This window comes from Ailuropoda melanoleuca, chromosome X, assembly GCF_002007445.2.
Source record: "Ailuropoda melanoleuca isolate Jingjing chromosome X, ASM200744v2, whole genome shotgun sequence".
In the NCBI taxonomy this organism is placed as follows: domain Eukaryota; kingdom Metazoa; phylum Chordata; class Mammalia; order Carnivora; family Ursidae; genus Ailuropoda; species Ailuropoda melanoleuca.
The window spans coordinates 35553513-35576061 of NC_048238.1; the positions used below are offsets into that span (position 1 = coordinate 35553513).

At 41.8% G+C, this 22549-nt stretch overlaps 1 protein-coding gene across 1 annotated transcript in view; it reads left to right on the top strand.

Moving 5' to 3' along the window:
• NYX (nyctalopin) overlaps window positions 1-22549 on the top strand; it is an 89906-nt gene that overhangs the window by 33866 nt on the left and 33491 nt on the right. The window contains 2 exon segments of the mRNA XM_034648752.1: window positions 17680-17799; window positions 22011-22449. The gene's annotated coding sequence lies outside the window, so the exon portion shown is untranslated.

The window sequence follows — 22549 nt, forward strand, 5'->3', positions numbered from 1 at the left end:
ACGCCGGGATCACGCCCTGAGCCGAAGGCAGATGCCTTAACCGCTGTGCCACCCAGGCGCCCCTTAAAGACCTTATTTTTAAATAATCTCTATACCTAACACGGGGCTTGAAGTCACAACCCTGAGATCAAGAGTTGCATGCTCTACTGACTGAACAAGCCAGGTGCTCCTCTTTTTGGTGCACTTGTAAATGGGATTGTTTTCATTTCTCTTTCTGCTACTTCATTATGAGTGTATAAAAATGCAATAGATTTCTGTATATTGATTTTGTATCCTGTGACTTTACTAAATTAATATATCAGTTCTAGTTTTTTTTTTGGTGGAATCTTTAGGGTTTTGTATATATAGTATCACGTCATCTGCAAATAGCGAAAGTTTTACTTCTTCCTTACCAATTTGAATGCCTTTTATTTATTTTTCTTGTCTGATTGCTGTCGTTAGGACTTCAGTACTATGTTGAATAAAAGGGGTAAGAGTGGACATCCTTGTCTTGTTCCTGATCTTAGAGGAAGAGCTGTCAGTTTTTCACCATTAAGTATGATGTCAGCTGTGGGTTTTCATATATGGCCTTTATTATGTTGAGGTATGTTCTTTCTAAATATACTTTGTTGAGAGTTTTTGTCATGAATGCGTGTTATGCTTTGCCAAATGCTTTTTCTGTATCTATTGAAATGATCATATGGTTCTTATTCTTTCTTTATTGATATGATGTATTAAATTTTTTCTTAAGATTTTAAGTAGTGGGGGGTGCCTGGGTGGCTCAGTTGGTGAAGTGTCTGTCTTTGGCTCAGGTCATGATCTCATGGACATGGGATTGAGTCCCATGTCAGGCTCCCTGCTCATTGGGGAGTCTGCTTCTTCCTCTCCCTCTGCTCTTCTCCTTCCCCCCTGCCCTTGGTCTGTCTTTGGCTTTCTCTCTCTCAAATAATATGTACAATCTTAAAAAAAAAAGATTTTAAGTAGGGGTGCCTGGGTGGTTCAGTTGGTTGAATATCCGACTCTTGATTTCGGGTCAGGGCATGATCTCAGGGTCGTGAGATCGGGCCCTGCATCAGGCTCCATGCTCAGCAGGGAGTCTGCTTGAGATTCTTTCTCTCCCTCTCCCCCTCCCTTCTCCACTCTTACTCGTTCTCTCTCTAAAAATAAATAAATAAAATCTTTTTTAAAAAAGATGTTATTTTAAGTAATCTCTACAGCCAACATGGGGCTTGAACTCACAACCCCGAGATCAAGAGTTGCATGCTCCTCTGACTGAGCCCGCTCGGTGTCCCTGATGTGATGTATCACATCGACTGATGTGCAAATATTGAACCACTGAAATAGAGTATTTTTAGATGGGTTTTTGTAACATATGAATCCCTTATGTTTATAAATACATTTAAGGGGTGTCTGGCTGGGTCAGTCAGAAAAGCATACAACTCTTGATCTTGAGGCTATAAGTTTGAGCCCTACATTGAGTGTAGAGATTACTAAATAAATAAATAAACTTTAAAAAATACACTTAAAAAGCTTCAATGAGAACGTATAATAATTGAAATCAGCCTCTTTCATGGCGTCACAGGGTAGAAGACCAGCAGCCACCGCTCTAGGTGAGAAGTCCTGTGCAGATTTTGTACTGATCAATGATTTCAGCTCCTTGCTCAAGGAAATCGCGGGATGGTTCTTTAATCCCCCTCAGCATGGGGCGGGGCGGGGGGGGGGTAAGGGTGTGATGAGGCACACCCTGAGGAAGGCAGGAACTTTCCGCAGCTGAAAAGGGAGAGCAGGGTGGAGGTTACTTAGCTAGCCAGAAGAACAAAGTTCAGTCTAGGCCCCACACCCCTTCCTGGCCAGCTGCAGGCCCCTGGCCTCAGCATTGAAAATTTGAATATTTTATAAATTGGCCCCAAATTGAAGAGAGGAGGTCACTTCTGTTAGAGGGTGGAAAATGCACCCCCTAATCAGGCTGAGGTTAGGGACCCTAGATAGAGCAGCCCCCTCTGTCTCTACCTGGTGGTACAAAGGAAACAGGGAAGTCTTCAGTGAGTGGGACTTGATACTTATCTGAGGCTTTGGTTGAGCTGTGGCCCAACCAGCACTGGCTGTTTCCTGGCTGACATTTAACCTTAGATAACCATTTAGCACTGTTGTTTCCTCATGTTTGTCATACTGAAGGAAAACTTGTCAAACTTACGCTTGCCAAAGTTCTGGATGATTCCTTGATTCTTGAATTTGTTTTCATATGATCAGGTTCTCATAGCCAGTACCATCCTTAGATCTGGGCAAGAGGGACCCCTGCCCCAGACCCTGCATTTCAGAGAGCCCCACAGGCCACAAAAATACATTTATTAACAAACACAGGGGTACCTCTTGGCTTAGAATCAGCTAGTCGGCATTGGCATTGCCCAGCCCAAGATCTTGAATGTCTGCTCCTGTTACTGACAGTGTCTAGGCCCCAGGAAACACTTCTCCACAGGTGTAGACCTGTGTCCTTCAAACAAAAGGTGACCATAGCCACCTGCTGTGGAGATCTGTAAGTTGTGCTGCAGACCCCAGAGGTGGACAGGGTTTTGGAGCGTGAGGAGAGGGGTTTGAGGGACTGAAGTGCTTGAGAAGAGGCAGTTACCATCAAACTCACCAACTCATTCCTCTCAGAACAATTCATGGTTCTGGAAGTTCTCATGAATGGAAGTCATTTTCACAGCATGGTGCCGAGGAACATCAGGAGTATTGAATCGTATTGAAAAACATATAAACAGTATTTAGGGGCGCCTGGGTGGCACAGTGGTTAAGCATATGCCTTCAGGTCAGGGCGTGATCCCAGCGTTATGGGATCGAGCCCCAGATCAGGCTCCTCCGCTATGAGCCTGCTTCTTCCTCTCCCACTCCCCCTGCTTGTGTTCCCTCTCTCGCTGGCTGTCTCTATCTCTGTCAATAAATAAATAAAATCTTTAAAAAAAAAAAGAAAAACATATAAACAGTATTTAAAAACAGCTAACAATATAAAAACAATTTGTATTAGTCTCTTTTTAAAAGATACTATTTATGTATTTGAGAGAGAGAGAGAGCACAGACAGAGCGTGAGAGGAAGAAGCAGACTTCTTGTGGAGCAGGGAGCCCAATGCGAGGCTCAATCCCAGGACCCCAAGATCATGACCTGAGCTGAAGTTTAACCGACTGAGTCACCCAGGCACCCCTGTATTACTCTTAATTTGCTATATATGCAGGTTTGGACCTAGTGTGTGCAATGTGATACCATTTTTTATTATATTGTTTTACTGTTACAAAATATTTCTTAAGAATTAAATTTTCAGGGGTGCCTGGGTGGATCAGTCAGTTAAGCGTCTGCCTTCAGCTCGGATCATGATCCCAGGGTCCTCCGCATCAGGCTCCCTGTTCAGTGGGAAGCCTGCTTCTCCCTCTCTCACTCCCCCTGCTTATGTTCCCTCTCTAGCTGTGTCTCTCTCTGTCAAATAAATAAAATCTTAAAAAAAAGAATTAAAATTTCAAAACCAAATTTAATATGTCATCCTTATTTAAAGAACTTAGATAAAAATTTGATATATGTTGAATATATTTGCCATTTAATTAAAAATGTTTTTATTGTGGTAAAATACATATAACAAAATTTATCATCTTAACCATTTTTAAGTGTATAATTCAGCAGTATTAAGTACATTTATATATATATATTTTTTAAGATTCATTTATTTATTAGGGAGAGAGCGAGCACACGGAGAGGGAGAAGCAGACTCCCCGCTGAGCAGGGAGCCTGGTGCGGGGCTCGATCCCAGGACCCTGGGATCATGACCTGAGCCGAAGGCAGATGCTTAACTAACTGAGCCACCCAGGCACCTCGACATTTTAAATATTTAAGAAGGAAAATATTTTTAAAACATATGAAAATGTTTAAATATTTTGGTGTTTACTACCTACTTTAATTTTAAAATTTGATGTAAATATATTAGAAATGTGTACAATTTTAATGCAATTACCTCTTGTGAGATAATAGAAAAAAAAAATATATATACACACATTGGTTTCTGTCCCTGGTTTCTGGCACAGAGCTCCTAAAACCCCTTGTGAGTTCCTGAGTGATAAGAGCACTAAGGGCATCTTTCGTTTTATTTTATTTTTATCTTTTTTCCATCTTTTGATTTAATATTTGGCCTTAGACTCAGGTTCGTGATGCAGAGTTCTTAAATCCTTTGTAATTTCCTGGATGACAGCAATTTTTTTTTTAAGATTTATTTATTTATTTTTAGAGACAGAGAGCAAGAGTGAGAGTGAACACACACGAGCAGGGTGGGGGGCAGAGAGAGCGAATCTTTCATGCAGACTCCCAGCAGAGCGAGGAGCCCAGCATGATGCGGGGCTTAATCCCACAACCTGTGAGATTGTGACCTGAGCTGAAACCAAGAGTTGGATACTCCACTGACTGAGCCACCTGGGTGCCCCTACGTCTTTTGTTTTAATGAAACCGCTGCTGGTGGCTCCTGGATGGGGGCTGGTCCCTGGAAAGACAAACCGTGGTTAGAAGGTGGAATTTTGAGCCTCACTCCCCATTCTCTGGAGGGACAAGAGGGGTTAGAAATGGAGTTAATGATCAATCATGCCTAGGTGAGGAAGCCTCCATTAAAACCCCAAAGTACAGCTTTCAGAGATCTGTGTTTCCAGATTGGTGAACACATGACGGTGCCAGGGAATGCCGCGTGATGAGGCGGCGTGGAAGCTCCGCCCCTTTCCCACACTTTGCCCTATGCACCTCTTTTTTCCCCCAATGATTTATTTATGTATTTGAGGGAGAGAGAGAGAGAGTGTGTGAGAGGGGTGGGGGAGGAACAGAGAGAGAGGAACAAGGAGATGCCACGCTGAGCACAGAGCCCCACATGGGGCTCTATCCCACGACCCTGAGATCATGATCTGAGCTGAAATCAAGAGTCAGATGCTCAACCAACTGAGCCACCCAGGCACCCCCTATGCACCTCTTCATATGGACATTCATCTGTATCCTTTGTCATACCCTTTTATAATAAACTGGTAAACAGTAAGTAAACTTTTCCTGAGTTCTGTGAGCCACTCTAACAAATTACTGGAGCCCAAGAAGGGGGTCATAGCAACCTCTGATTTATAGGCGATCTGGCAAGAACAAGTGACAATCTGGACTCGTGACAGGCATCTGAAACAGGGTGCGGGGCAGTCTTGTGGGGCTGAGTTCTTAACCTGTGGAATCTGACACTAGTGTCAGATTTAACTCATTAAATTATGGGACACCCAGCTGGTGTCACAGAGGACTGTTGGTGAGGGAAACCCCCACACATGTGGTGTCACAAGTGTTCAAAGTGTGGTAGTCATGTGAGAGTAAAAGAGATACATAGGAGGAGACTGAGTTTTTCCTAACACATATCTTCTGTTAAAATCCTTTAGATAATTACTATCAAGAGAACATAAATCATGTAAATTTTTTGATTATAGCAGCATAATTTATGATTTTGTAAAATAAAGGCAATGCTAATATATAAATTATATACATCTTTATTTTATTACTCATACAAACTTGAAGAACACACAGACATGCACAAACATAGCAGATTTCAGTAGTCTTTGATATGTATTTTTTACGATTTTTAAAACATTTATTTGAGAGGGCAAGAGAGAACATGAGCTGGGAGGGTGCAGAGGGAGAGGGAGAAGCAGACACCCCACTGAATAGGGAGCCTGATATGGGCTCTATCCCAGGACCCTGGGATCATGACCTGAGCCCAAGGCAGTTGCTTAACCGACTGAGCCACCCAGGCACCCCCTTTTTAAAAGATTTTTAAAATTTATTTTTATTAAAATTTTTTTTAGATTTATTTATTTATTTATTTTAAATATTATTTATTTATTTATTTGATAGAGAGAGAGACAGTGAGAGAGGGAACACAAGCAGGGAGAGTGGGAGAGGAAGAAGCAGGCTCCCAGCAGAGGAGCCTGATGAGGGGCTCGATCCCAGAATGCTGGGTCACGCCCTGAGCTGAAGGCAGACGCTTAACAACTGAGCCACCCAGGTGCCCCTATTTATTTATTTATTTGAGAAAGAGAGAGAGAGTGTGCAAGAGGGAAGGGCAGAGGGAGAGGGAGAAAAAGAGAATCTCAAGTAGATTCCCTGTTGAGCGTAGAGCCGGACGCAGGGCTTGATCCCATGACCCTGAAATCATGACCTGAGCAGAAACCAAGAGTTGTATGCTCAACCAACTGAGCCACTCAGGCACCCCTAAGCTTTAATCTTTAAGTCATCTCTACAGCCAACGTAGGGCTTGAACTCAAAGCCCTGAGATCAAGAGTCACACGTTCCACCAACCAAGCCAGCCAGGTGCCCCAGTAGTCTTTGATATTTTACTGACTTTTGGTCATATAAAAAAATCATAGCTTTACATATATACTTACCAATTTTGTCATTGTGTGGGTGTATTAGTAAAGATAGGAGAATAGAACATACTTTATTCAACAGTTTGCTAGTTTGGTGTATAACTTAGTCTCTTTAGACATATGGTATGGGGGCTTCCCTTTGTACTCTTGTCCTGGACCGTTTGGGGTTGCTAGGTTTAGCAAGTTAAAATACAAAAGCAAAATTAGTTTTGAATTTCAAATAAACAATGAATATTTTTTAGGATCAGCCTGTTCCATGAAGTATATTTGAAATATACTAAAAAACTATGTGTTGTTTATCTGAAATTTAAATGCATTGGGCTGTCGTCCTCTACTTTATCCGGCAACCCTAGCTGAATTCTTCAAATCTAAGGAGGAGATTTACCTGCAACCCAGTCTAACCTGCTGTGAACTTTTACTGTAATTCAACTTTATCTGACCTGCCAGCATTTTTAAAAAAACCTTTTTTCATTGTGAAGTAACAAACAAAAAAGTGCCTAAAACTTAACACGTGTGATTGAACAAATGTTTATACAGCAAACACCCGCATCAACAACACCCAGGTCAAAAATTAGGACATCACTCCCACTCTTGAAGTTCTCAGGTATCCCTTCCAATCATACTTTTCATCTGTCCTCAAGAAATAATCCCTCTCCTGACTTTTACAGTAATCATTTCCTTGCTTTTCCTAACCTTTTGACTATTCGTGTCTGTATTCTAAAGCAATATGGTTTAGCAAACAAACGAAAAAACCAGAGACAGACTCATAAATACAGAGAACAAACTGGTCATTGCCAGAGAGAAGGAGGGTGGGGGGATGGGCAAAATAAGTGAAGGGATTACGAGGTACAGACTTCCAGTTATAAAATAAGTCACGGGGATGAAAAGTACGGGATAGGGAGTGCAGTCAATAATGTTGTAATAATGTATGGTGGCAGATGGTAACTGTACTTATCATGGAGAGCATTGTGTAATGTATGGAATTGTTGAATCATAGTGTTGTACACATGAAACTAATCTAACATTGTATATCAGCTATACTTCAATAAAAAAAAAAGAGATAAGGGGCACCTCGCTGGCTCAGTCAGTTAAGTGTCCAACTCTTGATTTCGGCTCAGGTCATGATCTCCGGGACGTGAGATTGAGCCCTGCCGTGGGCTTTGTGCTATGTGTGGAGTCGGCTTGGGATTCTTTCTCCTCCCTGTTCCTCCCCCTCTGCTTCTCCTCCCGCTTATATACTCTCCCTCTCTCTCAAATAAATAAATAAATACATAAAATCTTTTTAAAAAAAGAAATAAAACAAACAGTATGGTTTCACTTTTTTATTTTTAAGTAATCCCTATGCCCAACATGGCACTCGAACTTACGACCTCGAGATCAAGAGTTGCCTACTCTACCAACAGAGCCAGCCAGGCGCCCCACTATGGTTTAGCTTTGCCTTTGCTTGAACTTTAAATCAGTTATACTGTATGTATTTTGGGAGGGGTGCTAACCACTCTATGTTGCGGCATGTAGCCCTAGTTTATCCACTCGTACTGCTATAGAGCATTCCATGGTATGAACATTATGTAATTTATTTATTCTTCCTGCTGTTGAGGGACAGTTGAGTGTTTCCAGTTCGGAGTACTCACAAAGAATGCTACCATGACTATTTGCCCATGTGTATCCTTGTGCATATATAGGAAGATTTTGCTAGGGATACACTATGGTTTAGATTGCCTAAATATGGAAATTGAATAAACATCCAAATATGATTCATTGTATATGTTAGAATTCTCTGCTTAAGAGACATGTGAATGAAAAAAAGAAACTAAAGAATTCTAGATTTCATCTTGCCTAATTCAATGAGCAACCTATTAACATTTAAACCAGAAAACTGCCATTTTTTTTTTAAAGGAGATGGAAGTCTAACGAATACACAGCAGTGGAGCAGTGGGCAAGACAGCAAAGGGGAGACTGTCTACAAATATTTTTTTAAAAGAGTTTTTACTTATTTATCTGACAGAGAGCACAAGTAGGGGGAGAGGCAGGCAGAGGGAGAGGGAGAAGCAGGCTCCCCACTGAGCAGGAAGCTTGATGCGGGGCTCAATCCTAGGACCTTGGGACCATGCCCTGAGCTGAAGGCAGTCGCTTAACTGACTGAGCCACCCAGGCGCCCCAGATTTTTTTTTTTAATGTAAACTCCACGCCCAGTGTGAGCTCAACCTCATGACCCCAAGATCAAGAGTCACATGCTCTACCAACTGAGCCAGCCAAGCACCCCCAAAATGGTGTCATTTTTACATACATGTGAGAATATATATTTCCACCTCTTCTTGCTTTTTTACTTAATTTTAGATATCATAGGCTTTTAGTTTGTGGTTTTCTGAAGCTCCTGATCCTAGGAGAAGGGGAGTACAGAGTAGCCATCCTCAATTTTCTTGATCTTTTCCTTTTATCTTGCCAGTTTTGTGGCATACATTGGGTTGTTACATAAGCTCAACTCAGTCTACCTATAATTATGGTGTCTGTGTGCAGGAAACAAGACTTGGAAAGGAGGCAGAAACAGGTTCTGCTGACCTAGACCAATTTTTTCCAAGTGAAATATCTGTAATTAGGCCAGTAATGATATTTTCCTGGAGAAAGAATTGAGTGAATTTAAGAAGAGTTTTAAAGAGTAACATACATGTGTCTGGGGGTGGGGGTGGCATTGCAATGCAAGATAATATGAGAGTTTGGTTCAGTATCACCCCCTTTCTGTGAGAAACATATTTTTAGTAATACCAGCCCTGTCCTGTGAAGAGATGGAAGTCCTCTAGGAGTAAAGGGATCTAAAAGTTTTAGGGAGAAACATCAGTGATTTAAAAAAATATTTGGGTTGGAAAAAGCCTTTTATTTTATTGTTTTTAAAAGATTTTATTTATTTATTTATTTATTTATTTATTTATTTATTTAGAGAAAAGAGTGAGCAGGGGGAGGGGCAGAGGAGAGGGAGAGAGAGAGAATCTCCAGCAGACTCTATACTGAGTGCAGAGCACAATGTGGGGCTCGATCTCATGACCCTGAATCATGAGTTGGAATCAAGAGTTGGACACTCAACCGACTAAGCCACCCAGATGCCCTGGGAAAAAGCCTTTTAAAACAGGTCTGCAACCCAGAAACCACAAAGCAAAACACTGGTAGTTTTGATAATATAATATAAAAAATGTGTATGTGAATCAAAATACCATAAGTAAAGACAAGAGCTAAACACAGCCCTCCCCCCAAATCTTTGAAATACACATGACAAGACTATATGCTAATTTCCTGAATATACAAAGAGCTTGTACTAATCAATGAGAAAAGGACCAGTAATCCAACAGAAAATAGGCAAGGGTCAGGAACAGGTAGAGTTTACAGAAAAAGATATATAAGTGGCTAATAAGCATGTGATAAGATGCTCAATGTAATTTCTAATTAAATAAATGCAAATTAAAACAACTATATTAGCCTAATGGTCAAAGATTTAAAAGTTTGTTAGAACTAGGACATGGTGGAAATAGAAATTCTCATTCTCTATTGGTATATGTGCAAATTGGCGACTCCTTCAAGGAGACAATTTAGCAGTACCTAGCAATTTGACAGCATTTAGCACAGTTTAAAAATGCACCAACTCTTTGACTCAGCAATTCTACTTCAAAGAATTTAGCCTACAGATATACTGAAACAAGTGGGTACAGATAAACCTAAAAGAATGTTCACTGTCTCATTGCTTGTACTGTCCAGTGATATGAACTGGTTAAGTAATTTGCAGCACATCTTTACTGTGGTAGAATGAGGTAGGTCTGTGGGTGCTGATGTGTGAAGATCTCTGTGGTAATCAGTAAAGATGTTCCCAAATGCTCTGCCTCTCTTCTGCCTCCCCACACAGGGTAGGGTTGTACTTTCCCATCCTCTTTATTTATTTTTTTTAAAGATTTATTTATTTATTTGAGAGAGGGAGAGAGAGAGTGCGAGCACACATGAGAGCGTGGGGGAGTGGGACGGGGGAGAGGGAGACAGCGTCTTCAGCAGACTCCATGCTGAGCGTGGTGCCTGATGTGGGGCTTGATCTCATGACCATGAGAGCATGACCTGAGCCGAAAACAAGAGTTGGATGCTTAACCAACTGCACCACCCAGCACCTCTCCCATCCTCTTTAAAGATAGGTGTGGCCACATGGCTTGTGGCCAATGATATTTGAGCAGAAGTGACATATGTCCCTTCTGGGTGAACACCTTACATGCTGGTAGGTGACATTCCTCTCTTCCTGCCCCCGTGATTGTGGACACAAATGTTGAGATGAGTCCTGGGTCTCTGAGTGACTGTGATGAGCGTGGCTCACTGAGATTGTGAATGCTTTTCATTACTTCAGCATATTCTAGCCTATCCTGACTAATATGATCTCCAAGATAATTGTTACAGGAAAAAAACCTAAGTGCAAAAAGAGTGATCTCATTTGTATGCATGTGTATTTATATGCTTAAGAAATTTCTGGAAGGATTCCTGAGAAACTTAACAGAGTTTACAACAGAGGTGTTGAAAGGAGGCAGAGATGAGGAAGGCAGTTTCTGCTTTTCACGTTATAACATTTCGCATTATAGTTGGAGCTTAAAAAAACAACCACCATGACCATGGTAACTTTAAATTTAAAACCAGCGTTTCCACAAAAAGATTTCTGCAAGAACATTCATGGCAGCTTTATTCATAGTAGCCCCAAACTGGAAATAGCCCAGATGTCCATCTATAGGAGGATGGATCAACAAATTGTCGTATATTCATACAATGGAATACTTACTCTCCAGCAATGTGAATGAACGAACCACGCTGAATGTACCCACGTGGAAACTCATATGACACTGAATAAAAGAGGCCACATGCAAAAGATTGTGTAGTTTATTCCATTTACGTAAAGTATAGAAACTGGCAAAGCTAATTTATGGTGTTAGTAGTCAGGCTAGTGGTCATCTAAGGGGGTGAGTGGGTTTTGACCGGAAATGGGCTACATACGGGAGCTTCTAGGGTAAGGACTACAAGGATGTGCTCAGTTCGTGGGAATTCATGGAGCTCTCTCTCATCATTTGTACACTTCTCCATATACAGGCTACACGTCAATAAAAAAGTCAAACCCAAATCTAGTTGATACAAAGAATAAACAAATAGGGGCGCCTGGCTGGCTCAGTCGGTAGAGCATGCGACTCTTAATCTCGGGGTTGTGAGCTGGAGCCCTGTGTTGGGTGTAGAGATGACTTCAAATAAAATCTTTAAGGAAAATAAAATAAACAACTAGTAAGAAGGCAGTGCTTGGCAGAGCTGGGATAGGCTGTCCCAGCCCATGGTGCCCTGTTGGCCGCAAATCCTCGAAGGCAGGCCTGGGCATGTGGGTGCACTGAAGCCCCAGGAGCTCTGTCCTAGTGTGAGCCCTCAAATGAAATCTGAGCAGCTAGCCTCCCTTCCCCTGCATGACCTCAGCGCCAGCCGCTTAGCCTTGCATTTAAAAACCCTGTGTGTGGGGTGCCTGGGTAGCTCAGTCATTAGCATCTGCCTTCGGCTCAGAGCGTGATCCCAGGGTCCTGGGATCGAGCCCCGCATCAGGCTCCTCCACTGGGAGCCTGCTTCTTCCTCTCCCACTCCCCCTGCTTGTGTTCGCTCTCTCGCTGGCTGTCTCTCTCTCTGTCAAATAAATAAAAATAAAATCTTAAAAAAAAAAAAACCCTGCGTGGACATCTGCTGGAGCCTGATTGGTGACCAGGGCTTTCCAGTGGGGACAGGGCACCCTTGGCAACCAGGGCTGGAGTCGTGTTCTGTTGCAGGAGAGACGCAGCAACACAAGCTCGAGCAGGAGCTGCTGGCCTCTTGGCGGGGATGCTTAATTAGCTTCCTGCAGGAGGTTTTGTTTTTAATATAAAAAATGATCTAATTTAAGCAGTTTTATTGAACAGCAAATCGAATGAAAAACAATCTTATTGTTTAATCCATTCCTCTATGGTGCAGTTCAGGGTTCCCACCAGGGTCAAAACGACGTTCATAAAATACTAAGACGTTGTTTGCCTTTTCCCCTGTCATTCTCTCTCGTGTGCAGTGGAGTTTTCCAAGGACTGTGTATGTTCGCTAACACCAAAGATGGAAGGGCAAAGCACTTGGAGAAAGCAGCTGTCTTCAATTAAGCCATACATGAGAGATTTGCAAAAATGCAAAACAATGCCAATCTTCTGGGTATTTTGTTTGTTTGTTTTGCAAAATGCAGGGTTTCCCCCCCATAAACGTATATGATTTAAGTTAATATGTAATGGGTTTCATATTCTCATTTTAAATAAATTAATGAATACACGTTTTTTAAAAGTTCTCAGTTTTAATTTTTTACAAAGATTTTATCCATTTATTTTTGCAAGAGAGAAAGTGAGCACGAGTGGGGTGAGGGGCAAAGGGAGAAGCAGACTCCTTGCTGAGCAGGGAGCCCCATGCAGGGCCCCAATCCCAGGACTCCGGGATCATGACCCGAGCCAAAAGCAGACGCCCAACCAACTGAGCCACCCAGGTGCCAGTTTTAATTTCTGATACAGTAAATATTGATTGCTATATCCCACATAAACAAAAGCTCTTTGGGGTCCTTAGTAATTTTTAAGAGTGTAAAGGGGTTCTGAGACTAAAACATTTGTGAACCACTGCTAGCTCTATAGTTGTTTTTTTTTTTTAAAGATTTTATTTATTTATTTGACAGAGATAGAGACAGCCAGCGAGAGAGAGAACACAAGCAGCGGAGTGGGAGAGGAAGAAGCAGGCTCCCAACAGAGCAGGGAGCCCGATGTGGGGCTCGATCCCAGGACCCCAGGATCACTCCCTGAGCCGAAGGCAGACGCTTAACGACTGAGCCACCCAGGCGCCCCTCTATAGTTGTTTTTTTAAAAGATTTTATGTATATATTTTTTAGAGAGCATGTGGAAGCAGAAGCAGGGGAGGGGCAAAGGGAGAGGGAGAAAGAGATTCTTAACCAGGTTCTCCGCTCAGTGTGGAGCCCGACTTGGGGCTCGATCTCATGACCCTGAGCTCATGACCTGAGCTGAAATCAAGAGTTGGATGCTTAACCAACTGAACCACCCAGGCACCCCAAAGATTTTATTTTTTAAGTAATCTCTACACCCAACATAGGGATTGAATTTACAACCCTTGAGGTCAAGAGTCGCATGCTCTACCTACTTGAGCCAGCCAGGCGCCCCCCTCTATAGTTTTTTTTTTTTTTTTTTTTAATAGGGGTTCCTGGGTGGTTCAGTCGGTTAAGTGTCTGCCTTTGGCTCAGGTCGTGATCAGAGTCCTGCATCAGGCTCCCTGCTCAGTGGGGAAGTCTGCTTCTCCCTCTGCCCCTCACCCCAGCTTGTGCTCTCTTGCACTCTCTCTCTTTGTGAAGTAAATAAATAAAATCTTTCTAAAAAAAGCTTTTAATTTTGTAACTTTAATTGTACAGAGAAGTTGCAGAGCTATTACAGAGTTTTCACGCACCCCTCACCAAGCTTCCTCTGATGTTAGCGTCTTGCATAGTGTACATGGTACATTAGTCAAAATGAAGGAACCAACATTGGTACATTTCATCCCAATACACTTATCAGTGCATGCCTACTATCTCTCTTGCTTGTTTTACTTCATATTATTTTATAGGAGCATTTTCTTGTTTTTAGATGGTCTGTGTATTAAAATTTTTGCTTAGTTGTCACCCATATTGTCATATATCATATTGTTTTTATATTTCACTATTATCAATAGCCTGCATACTTTTATTCAGTAGGTTTTTTTGGTGTGTATATGTGTGGGATCTTTGGTTTGTATTCCTCAGAATAAAATTATTGTGCCAAAGAGTATGAATACTTTTATAGTTCTTGTTATGTATGATAAATGTATATATTTATATTATGTTTTCATTGTTTAAAAAATATTCTCTTACAAAGTTGCATTAGTTGACTCTTTTGATTAAGAGGTATAGAAATCAAACTGCAACAGTTTAAGCCTCAAGGGAATTTCTTGGTGGGAGAAGAGAAAGGGGAGTTGTTATTTAATGGGTACAGGGTTTCAGTTTGGGATGATGGACAAATTCTGGAGGATAGTGGTGATGGCTATACAGTGATGTGGGTATACTTAATGCCACTGAATTGTACTCTAAAAAGAATTAAAATGGTAAATTTTGCGTTCTATGTATTTTACCATAATTTTGTAAAAGAGGGGGGAGAATTTCTTGGGTTAAGCAATTGGATTTCCCTTGAGGCATGGCTGGATCTAGGGGTCCAAGCAATATTATTAGGACTCTGGCCCATTCACTCCCATATCTTAGTTCTTTTCTTTGTGTGGTTTCAATCCCAGGTAGACTCTTTCCACAGGGCAATTGAGATGGTCACCAGGGTCAGTAGATTTATGTCCTTAACCTTCAGAATCCTGGAGAATTTACCATGATTCTCTCTCCCCATTGTCCATATCACTCCTCAAAAAGAGCTGTAATTGGCCTGCTTGGATTACACGCGAATCTGGGAGAATTCACCCTCATCACAGAACCAGGGGATTGACAGTTCCACCAAAGTCATGCAGAGTGGGGGAGGGGAAGTTCCCCAAAGAAAGAGATGACCTGTTGCCCTTCTGGCAAAAACAACAGATGTCCACTACATGTGTTCTGGAGTTCCCGTGTAACCCAAGCACTACCAAAGAGAGCATTTGAATGTTTCAAAACATTCCTATGTGATGGGCATTTTGTTTTTGTTATTAAAAAAAGATTAATGCTTTGTGGTTTGACCATCTGGTGGATGGTATTTCTGCCTTTCTTTTTTGAATTCCAAGTCTAATAAGTTGAACAAACTCTTAATGTGTGCCAAATGAATTAAAGAATGAGTCTTTGTGGTCCAATATAGGATCATAGTTTTTTGCACGTTTGCAGATGGTATGATCTTTGTATACTTGGAAAGGACTATATTACCTTGTCCCAGCTTAAGTTTCTTCGCATACCTCATTACTGTTTATGGAGCTGTTTTCTAGCACAGGCCCTGAAATCTAGTGAGCACCCCCTCCCAATTTTTATTAAATGAGTTATTCAATCATATAGTAATTTCCAGTTCTTTGTTTGTTATTACCCAAAATGGAATGTTGAGCGTTCCAGTGAAAATAATATTTGTTTTTATTTCTTCTTGCCTTTTTGTCCTTTGTCTTTCCTGGACTTTGTTGCAGTAGCTTTTGTAACGTGTACATTCAGTATTTCTTGATTTTCATGATTTAATGTACGTTTGGTCATTAGGTCATGACCTTTTTTTATTTATTGTACTGCCTTTTGCTCTTGACATCTGCTTTACCTGCTACCAAAATAGTAATCTCCGCTCTTCTTCTGTTCACATAGGAATATCTTCTTACACTGCTACTCTGTGGATTTTGTGTGTGTGTGTGTGTATCTTATAGGCAACAATGGTTAGATTTTGTTCTTTTAACAGTCAGTGATCTGCCTTTCTTTTCTGGGAGAATTCAGCCTGTTCTACTTTACATTTAATACTTTAATTGATGAAATTTTACCAAATCCCGTTTCCTTTTAAATTTATTTTGATTTTTATCTGTTTTCTCCTTTTTAATTTATGGACTTTAATATGGGGTACTTTATTTTTTATTTTTTAAATGTTTTATATATTTATTTGAGAGAGAGAAAGAGAGAGAACATGGAGAGTGAGAGGGAGAAGCAGACTTCTCACTAAGCAGGGAGCCCAATGCGGGACTTGATCCCAGGACCCTGGTATCATGACCTCAGCCAAAGGCAGATGCTTAACTGACTGAGCCACTCAGGTGCCCCTCTTTATTATTTTTTTAAAAGATTTTATTTTAAAGTAATCTCTATGCGCAATGTGGGGCCTAAACCAAAAAACCCCAAGGTGAAGAGTTGCAGGCTCCATTGCAGCCAGGTGCCCCTATATGGGGTACTTTAAACTTAGTGTTTCCTTTTGAATTATATCAGAAGATAACTGATATAACTCATTTGTATTCTAGTATTTTCGATGTGTTAGGCTTTTACACAACTTTCTAGTTCTAGCATTTACTTCTGTTATTAACCTGGGGTACTTTGAATTCTCACACAGGAATGTTAAAAGCCTAGTTTTGGAAACTTTATTCTCTGTTCTCTGCGCTCCCATCCCCAATCACATATGGTTGCTAGATATTCTTTTTTTTTTTTAATTTTTATTTTTAAGATTTTATTTGTTTATTTGACAGAGAAAGAGCACAAGCAGGGGGAGCAGCAGAGGGAGAGAGAAAAGCAGGGTCTCCGCTGAACCAGGAACCCAATGCGGGGGCTCGATTCCAGGACCCTGGGATCGTGACCTCAGGCAAAAGCAGATGCTTAACCGACTGAGCCATCCAGGTGCTCCAGTTACTAGATATTCTTATTAAAATTCATTCTATACCAATGGTTTCTTAAAATATTTACAGATTGATTTTACTTTCCTTTTTTTGTCAGACTGTCCTTTGCTGATGTTAGAATGTACTAAGCTCATGTTCACATCTTGCTGTTTGATCCGCAAAGAGCTGTGTACCTGTGTCCCATCCCGGTTGGTATTTGTAAGCAGGACGTTTATGGAAATTTGCTTTGGCATTCTGCTCTCCATGCATGTTGAAGACTGTAATAAGAAGTAGCCCTGTTTAATTCTTTATTGTATTTATTAGAGATTGTGGAGAGATGGTTTTGAAGGCTGTTTTATTTTGCTGTTGTTGTTTATTTATTTATTTGACACAGTGAGAGAGAGCGAGAGAGCGAGCAAGCACAGGCAGGGGGAGCAGCAGAGGCAGAGGGAGAAGCAGGCTCCCCGCTGAGCAGGGAGCCTGATGCAGGGCTCGATCCCAGGACTCCAGGATCATGACCTGAGCCAAGGACTCGATCCCAGGACTCCAGGATCATGACCTGAGCCAAAGGCAGATGCTTAACCAACTGAGCCACCCAGGCGCCCCTATTGTTGTTTTTAAATATCACAGTGCCTGGAGAAGAAAATTTTCCTTAGTAACAGGGGAATTGATTGCATTTTTATCTTTGGGCTTCTGGACAAGTAATCTTATGTCATGAATTTTAGGTATTAACCTTAGCTTCATCCTGTTTTTCCTTTTGTGTGTTCCTTTCTGTCTACTTTCTTTGGTTAGAAAAAACTTGGTTAGAAAAGTTCTTACTGTAGATACATAATGTATTGTATTTTATTATTATTATTATTTTTGGTGTTGTATGCTACTAGAATCCCTTTTGGAAGTTCCAGTAAAAACAAATGATAATATTCTTATTTATATATATTCCAGGTCTGCTCAATGGCTATTTTCTGAATGATTGGCTAAGCATCTTCAAATTTGTGGCACATCACCTGGGGACACCCACTGCACTAGAACTATGTGGGGCCATAGTTTTGCTTGATAATCCACGTAAGTGAAATAATACACTTTAGTCTTTATGAGAATCTTTCATGTGGATTCTGTTGTTCCCGCAAAAGTCTTAAATCCATGGAAACCACAGAGAACTCATTTCTAACATATCAGAATATATATATATATATATATATATATATATATATATATGATTTTATTTATTTGAGAGAGAGAGAGTGAGAGAGAGCATGAGAGGGGGGAGGGTCAGAGGGAGAAGCAGACTTGCAGCTGAGCAGGGAGCCCAACTTGGGGACAGTCCCAGGACCCTGAGATCAGGACTTGAGCCGAAGGCAGTCGCTTAACCGACTGAGCCACCCAGGTGCCCCACATTTCTGATATGATATTCATAATATGACCTTAGAGATGGCCTTGGAGAATCTATATGAGGAAGGATTTTCGTGTTCAATTTAACGTTCATCTTAATGGTTGAAAAATCACAATGCTTTTCTGCACTGTCACCCAACTTGGTGGCTGATATGAAGTATTATTAGACTGATTTTTGTTGTTGTTGCTGCAGAAATTGTTAATTTCTGAAAAGCATTCCTGAGTGATACAGAACAGAATTCTTTTGGGGGTTCAACTGTCTTTGTTTAGAAAAGCAAACTGATTGACGGGCCACTATGACTGTAGAAAGAGAGTAAGGCTGGGGCCACCTGGGAATGAGACAGAGAGCCAGACTGGTTTAGCATAACAAAAGAATGAGAATTTGGGGGGATTTGGGGTGTTTGCTGGGGAGAGGAACAAAGGAGGAGGAGATGGCCAGCTGAGTGGCTGGAGGTGGAGCCTAGCGGGAGACCTGGCCAGGGGCAGTGACCCGGGCAGGAAAGGAGGAGCGGGATGAGGGAAAGGTATATGGCTGGGGGCGGGAGCGGGGGTATCAACCATTCCGTCTAACACACTCTCCTCTCTTCTTCTGAGAGGTAGCACCCCAGTGCTGCCTCCAAATCCCGAGCAAAACATTCACGGCAGCCTTGGCGAGTAGGGTTTTCGGGAGGTTGTGGAAAAGGGGCTTTATTACATATTCAGGTTGACGTGGAGTGGAGAGAAAGCAAGAGGCAAAAAGTGGGTGGCAGAGAATTCTGAGCAAGCCGGAAATCAGAACCGGAAGTCACTAGGTGAAACGCACCGGTCTCCTGCCCCACCCCATGATCCGGTGATTCCCGCCGATACTGGAAGAGGACACAGGGTTTACAACTGCACTGGAATGTGACACCATTGTATTAGCATTTCAAAGAGCTGCATTACTGTGACTGGTGTCTGCATTAGCAATGCACTGGTCAGCTATTTCGCGCAGGGCTTGGCATCGAATGGCTGAAAAGTTGCCAGTCATTCCTTGCTAGGTGTCAGGAGGCAGGAATCTTGTAGCTCCTCGCCTCCTGGTGAGGGCTTAAAAGGGAAGAACAGGTTTCTGGGGGGTCATTTTAGAAGCAGTCAAGTTGATTTTCCAAACGTGGAATCTCAGCGTTTTGTTTTATTACCGCTGCCCTCTGAGTTTTTGGCAGGCTTACCGAAAAGATGGCTACTTTTACTGTTCATTCACTGTGTTTACAAAGCAAAAGGTTTCTCTTTCCCGCGTGCTTTCACTCAGATAGGGAGAATCTGTACTTTGTAAATATGGTTTAAAAGTCTAATGAGGACTTAGTAAGCATTTGGAAACTGCAGCTTTCAGGATGAAAGCAGGGATCTGTGGTTATGACATCATTGCAGTTAATTACCCCTTTGCAAAAATCTGCCTGAATGGAGAAGAGGTGGGTGTATCTATGTGGGTATTTAACGTGCTGATTAAAATATATTAATGATAGTTTTCACTTCCCTGGCATGGTACATCTTAGGATCTTCTTTAAAAGTGCTTCCACAAGCTTAAATTAGCCCTTATAACTCTACTAGGAAGAAGTAAAACAGCCCCATTTTGCCAAAGAGGAAAGTGAAATATAAGGAGAAGGGTCCTGTTTGGGGAAGGATTTTGGTAGAATAAAGCTGCTCCCCCCCACCCCCAGCTCAACAAAGAGCTCAGCCTTCCTCCTTTGTTTCCACCAAGAATCCTCATTCACAGGCTTTAAATGAGGAGCACAGATTTGATCATATCTGATAGCATGATCGCATGCTAGACACCTGAGCCAAAACAGCACATTTTGGGGTACATAAGAAATTATTGCTTGTTATAAGCCATCTCCTAAGGTTATCTACACAAACAAACAACAACAAAGAAGAAAACCCAAACAGTAAATCGAATGGGCCATGAAATTCAAGAGGTTCTGTTTCCTCCTTCACCATTTTGAATTCTGGGTTATATAAAGAACTGTTCTAGATCAAGAAAGGAAGGGATGATTGCTAATTATTCCACTTTTTATAGGTTATTTTCATTTTCTTTTTAAAGATTTTATTTGAGATAGAGTGAGAAAGAGAGAGTGCGCACAAGGGAGGGGTAGGGGCAGAGGGAGAGGGAGAAGCAGGCTCTCCACTGAGCAGGGAAGGATGCTTAACCGACTAAGCCACCCAGGCACCCCATTTTCATTTTCAAATGAAGGAAATGTACGAAACTTGATAGGAATGCATGGAAGGAAATACAGAGACAAATAGAAAATTTTCTTCCTACCACATATATTTAGCTATGTATCTGAAAGAGGTCAAATGAGGAGCATACTTTTTAAAAGCTATTATGAACAATTTTCAAACACACACCAAAGTAGAGAGACCTTATGTATTCATTACCAGTTTCTACGGTTATCAACTTCCTGCAATTTTTTTTTTTAAAGTAGGCTTCACATGTGGAGCCCAACGTGGGGCCCAAACTCATGGCCCTGAGATCAAGACCTGAGCTGAGATCAGGAGGTAGACGGCCAACTGAGCCACCTAGGCACCTCAACGTCCTGCTATTTCTGTTTTTTGTTTGTTTTTTTTAAGATTTTATTTATTTATTTGTGAAAGAGAGGGCAGGAGCGGGAGGAGAGGCAGAGGGAGAGGGAGAAACAGACTCCCTGCTAAGCACAGAGCCTGACATGGGGCTTGATCCCAGGACCCCAGGACCATGACCTGAGCTGAAGGCAGATGTTTAAACCAACTGAGCCACCCAGGCACCTCAACTTTTTTTTTTTTTTAAAGATTTATTTATTTGAGAGAGAAAGTGAGCGAGAGAGAGAAAGAACACATGCAGGGTGAAGGGGTAGGAGGGGTAGGGGGAGAGAGAGAAGCAGACTCCCTGCTGTGCAGGGAGCCCAATGCGGGGCTTGATCCCAGAACCCTGGCACCATGCATGACCTGAGCCAAAGGCAGATGCTTAACCGATTGAGCCAACCAGGCACCCCTATGCTGTTTCTGTTTCAATTCTTTCCTGCCACTTGTTTCGTGGGAATGTTTTAAAGCAAATCCCAGACATATAATTTCACCATAAATACTTATATATATTCCTAATGCAGAAGGGCTTTCAAAATAGGACATAATACCATTGTCACACCCAACAGAACACGAATTCTGTATATTTCCTAATAATTAGTCTGCATTTTGTTTCTACTGTTTCAAAACTATCCAAAGATTGCTATTGTTTGAGGTCTTGTAAGTTTCTTTTACTTAACAGATTTCCCTTCTTTTCCCTCCTCCCCTAGTCCATTAATTTGTTGGAAAAATTGGATCATGTACCCTGTAGAACTTTCCATAGTCTATATTTAGCTGATTGCATCTTTGGTGTCTTTTAACATATTTCTCCATCCTTCATATTTCTTTAAATAGTAGTTAGATCTGGAGGCTTGATTAGCTTCACATTCTTTCTTTTTTGGCCGCGGTTACCTCAGTGATAGTGCTGTGCACTTTCTATAAGGTCACATCAGGAGGCACCTACTGTCTGCTTGTGCCATTTTGGAGGCCTGCTAAGGATGATCAGTAGGATTCATGATTTCTCTGCAACATAGTCATTTCCTCATTCTATCACTTCTGGATTTATTAGCTGTGATTCTTTTACATAGAAAAACGTTCCCTCATCAACTAAGTGCATTTGGTTACCTTATAGGCCATAAATATAGAAAGGCAAGATAAATGCTTGGTTCTTTCCCCTTAGTTCTCACCTTTCAAAATAATGCTTTAGTAATCCCCAATGTCTACGATGAAAGTTTTTAAGTATCATTATAAACTCATGGATTTAATAAACATTTAGTTTGTTTGCTGCATTTCAATTCATTACGGTCAGTATTCTTATTGATCCCATCTTTCGCCAGTGGAACCACTTGATTTTCCTTCTGCGCAAGTATCTTCTATGGCTTGTCTTCTGAAGTAATAAGACGTTCCAGGATCGTGTTGTATTTTGCCCGCCCCTGGTCACGGAAGTAACCTTTTCTTCGAGGAGCTCCGGTTTCTTTCACTAGGAAATGAAGTGAGACCTACTTTCGATGCAATGTAAAGAGCAGATGATTTCAAAAGAGGCTCTACGGAGGTGTATTTTTGGGCAGCGGGCAGAGTTTGTTGAATGAAATGGCGGGAAGGGTCCCCGGGCCAGCTCTTCATACACAGATGAACAAACAGGGTATCAGCCACCATCAGAGCTACGTGGCCCAGTCACGAGGGCACGGCACCGGGAGACCATCCCCAGGGTGTGACCTTTGGCAAGTCAGGCCCTCGCCCTGGCACCCCTTCCAGCGGGACACTCTGCGGCTCCAGGTGCGTGACTAACGTTTCCGGCAGCGACGCGCCCTGGGACTTTCCCGGGCCCCAGCCTCGCGGGCCTCGCTGCTGAGAGTGGAGCGGCGGGGGCGGGGCA